Source organism: Nyctereutes procyonoides, unplaced genomic scaffold (assembly GCF_905146905.1).
Source record: "Nyctereutes procyonoides isolate TBG_1078 unplaced genomic scaffold, NYPRO_anot_genome, whole genome shotgun sequence".
In the NCBI taxonomy this organism is placed as follows: Eukaryota; Metazoa; Chordata; class Mammalia; order Carnivora; family Canidae; genus Nyctereutes; species Nyctereutes procyonoides.
Genome location: NW_026575040.1, coordinates 13975623 through 13979842, shown reverse-complemented (window position 1 = coordinate 13979842; position 4220 = coordinate 13975623).

The window sequence follows — 4220 nt, the reverse complement described above, 5'->3', positions numbered from 1 at the left end:
GTGAGGATGGGAAGCCACGGGCTGCATTGAGAAAGCAAGACTTGAGCAGAGGCCTGATGGGAGGGAAGATGTTCTCCTGATTGGTATCTTGGAGAAGAATGTTCCAGAGAAATGTAGGTGATTAACTAACTCAGTTTGCCGGCACTGCAGGATTTTCCAGGATATGAGACTTCAAGGGCTAAAACCAGTACTAACACCAAGGCTCTCAAAAATAAAACCCTAAGAAAGAAAACAGCTGAAGGCCCCAAGGCAGGAGCATGCCTTGCGTGTGCCCAATGTGTTCTAGGATGCCAGTGGGCCAGAAGAGAGCAAGTGAGAGGAGAGGAAGAAGAAGCACAAGCCACAAAGTCACCTGCATGCCCAGTGTATATTGAACCCCTTTGTGTGTCCGGTGTACATACTGAGTACAAGGAATATACCCAATAATAAGATAGGGGAAAGTATAAGTTTCACTGTGATGACCGTCTGACAAACATACCTTTCACGGCAACTTCATCATGTTGTCCCCACCCCAGACTGCCAGGTAACAGAGGCGCGCCTGGCCCGTCCCCATGGGCTGCACACTCCAGCCGCTGCCCCTTTAATGAGACTGCTATCCATCCTTTCATTGGCTTCCAGGGACAACGTCCTGAGCAGCACGACCAGCCCAACCCAGAGACAGAGCAGGACACTGCCTGTTACAAATTCATAATCATACCACCCCCACCTCCCACCCCAACCCTGGCAGATTCCATTCTACCTTGTTCTTTTGCCCTTGGGGAGAGACAATGGCTTCCTCCAAGGGGTCTCCAGACACTTGGTGACCCAGTAAGACGGCAATGAGGAAGGTTCCTTCTGAAGTTCTCAAGATTTCAAATAAGCCACTGAAATAATGCTCACACATTCTCTTCCATTTTATAAAATATAAAGATGTATATGTGGAACTGACTCCTAATTAATTAATGAAGTTTGCTTCTTTCAGAAACACCTCATAGAGCATGGAGCTGGTAAGGAGAAAGATAGTGAGGGGGCTCCCTAGTGTCAGGAGATTAGGGAATTCTGAGTTAAAACTTCAGCTAAAATGAAAGTGTGTTATCTGAGTAAAGCAAATGCATTAGGCTATCATCATTTATTAACACTTGAGTGTAAATGAGCTGGTGAGATTAGCTATTCAAAAGTCAAAGATTTGAATAGCACCAGGAGAAGAGAAGGAGGGTGACAGGACAACAGGAAGAGCCAGGACCGTCCAAGAACCAGGACCGTCCTACACGAAGAATGGGAAAGAGGCATGGATCCAGGGGTCAGAGAACCTGGTGTCAGAGGTCCAACACAATAATCACAGGCCACAGAGCAATTTGACATTCTCTTCTTCCTTTGCCTTTCACAGCACAGGTTGGTGAGAGTTCTAACTGTCCTCTAAAAGGTAGCACAAGGAGAGCCAGGTGCCCTGGGTTCAAAGCCCAGTTCTGCCATTTGACTAGCTACATGATTTGAGGGAACTCACTTAACCTCTCAGGGTCTCCCTATCCTCAAAAAGGAGGTAACTATAGTGCCAACCCCATAGGACTTCTGTGAGGATTAGAAGAGCTAAAGCATGGGACTCTCTTAGAGCATACTTGACATAAATGTTAGCTGTTACTTTATAAATGAGGATACAAGGCATAATGCGGTGAAGATATTTGGCCAAGGTCACCAGCAACAAAATAGCAAAGCCTAGATTAGGAGGCTTCATCTTCCCTGAGAAAAGGAATCATCTAGGAAACTTAGCTACAGAACCCTGATTCCCAGGCCCCAACTGGGATTTCTGATTGGATGGGGCAGGTGGGGCAGGTAAACTGTAGGAGAGAGTAAGAATCCAGAGGGAATGGCACTCCCCAGGTGATTCTGATGTAGGAGATCTGCAGGGGGCATTTGGGGAACACTGGCTTAGACTTGGAGACTCTTCCACATGTACTTGGCATTGTCCAGGAGACCACGAGGCCCAAGCAGAGCCCTTCTTTCCAAACCCTGGACCAACCACATAGAGCTCCTGCTCCTGACTTACTGTGTGTTTTCCTTTCTCTAGTTTCCAAGGGGAAAAGTGCTGCACAACCAATGTCAGAACGGGGGGAGTTTTCTTCAAGACCAAGAGCTTTAAAACCAAGCTCCACTTCAGAGTGGATTTTACCACTGGGGTCTGTAATGGAAATGCTGACATAATCTTAATTATGAGAGAGAATTTCTCTCGGATGGAAATGCGGTGACCCAGAAGACTCCATTTGCAAGTCCTCCTGACCTGTAAGAGGAGATGCCTGGTGGAATATTTTGGGTAATATATTATGCATCTACTTATCCTATGATCCCCATCTGTGGGCTTAGCAAGGCAGTATTTTGAAGAAAGGGAGAAAAAAATATGAACACCAGGCTTGAGAACACTCGCCTGGATCAGAGACCAGGGTGAGCTTTCTACTCTGCAGTGTTTTGCATTTCATATGAAGTGAAATCTATTTCAGGTGCTGCTGAAAATGCAGGAAAAGTACCAGTGACTGGAGTCCTAGGAATTAAACTGGCCTCAGTTCAGAGACACAGAGTGGTCTCACACCATCATTCCTGCATATTCATAATTCACCAATGTGAAGAGGTCTTTGTTACTCAAAAAGAAAAAAAAAAGGAGGAATGAAGAAGAAGAAAAAGAGAGTAAGGGGGGGAAAGTTCCTCGGAAAGTGTCCTCTCATACAAATTGAGGGGTTCCCTTCACCCCAGCCCCAGGAGGTACCTGTGTGTTGCCCACATCTGTCCTCTAGCATTTGACTTTATGCGAGGGCTGCCAGTTACTGCCTTGCTGACGTGGTGATGGTGTGGGTTCAAGGTTGAATCAATTACGTAGAAAGCCAAGTTGCTTCCCTGGAGAGTGGGGAGTATTTAGGTCTTTGGCTCTTGGCTAGGATAACAGGGCAGATCCCTAAGCAGGCATGGGTAGCCACTGTAACTCTATTTCTCAATGGAAACCAATGAAAGTGAACTGGTGCAGCCACTCTGGAAAACTGTGTGGAGGTTCCTCAAAGAGTTAAAAATAGACCTGCCCTATGACCCAGCAATTGCACTGCTGGGGATTTACCCCAAAGATACAGATGCAACGAAACGCCGGGACACCTGCACCCCGATGTTTCTAGCAGCAATGTCCACAATAGCCAAAATGGAAGGAGCCTCGGAGTCCATCGAAAGATGAATGGATAAAGAAGATGTGGTTTATGTATACGATGGAATATTACTCAGACATTAGAAAGGACAAATACCCACCATTTGCTTTGACGTGGATGGAACTGGGGGTATTATGCTGAGTGAAGTAAGTCAATCGGAGAAGGACAAACAGTGTATGTTCTCATTCATTTGGGGAATATGAATAATAGTGAAAGGGAATATAAGGGAAGGGAGAAGAAATGAGTGGGAAATATCAGAGAGGGAGACAGAACATGAGAGACTCCTAACTCTGGGAAACGAACAAGGGGTGGTGGAGGGGGAGGTGGGCAGGGGGTGGGGGTGACTGGGTGATGGGCACTAAGGGGGGCCCTTGATGGGATGAGCACTGGGTGTTATGCTATATGTTGGCAAATTGAACTCCAATAAAAAAGAAAGAAAGAAAGAAAGAAAGAAAGAAAGAAAGAAAGAAAGAAAGAAAGAAAGAAACCAATGAAATGGTGCCCCCCTAAGAGGCCTGAGTACCTGGAGTGTCTGGGGTGGGCTACAAGTAGCTGTAAGCTTCCATCTACATTCATCTAAGTCATTTCGAGTCACTACAATATGTACACATATGTACATTTCCATGAATGTTGACAAACCTATATACTCATGTGACAACACCCTAATCTGGGTAGACAATGTTCCCATCCCCCTCCCCAATGTTCCTCATGCTCCTTTGCAGTCAATGTCTCCAAGGGGCACCACCATTTTGGCATCTATCACTGTAGATGAGCTTCGAGTATCCCAGAGCAGCAGTACCAGTGGACTCATGCCCATTTTTGTTTGGCTTTTTTCATTCACCATAATGTGTTGGAGACTCGGGATGCCTTTGTGTGTCAGTGGCTTGCGTCAAACCACTTTTTCAATGTTGGGAACTCCCTCAACGGTCCCACTGTGCACAGAGGCATTGGTGTTTCTGAGCAAAGAGAGCCTTGGCTCTGCAGAAGCTCCCGCATCTGTAGCATCTCTTCTGGTTGTGGAGCTCAGGGGGTCCAAGGGAACCCTGGGGTTCTCACATCTTC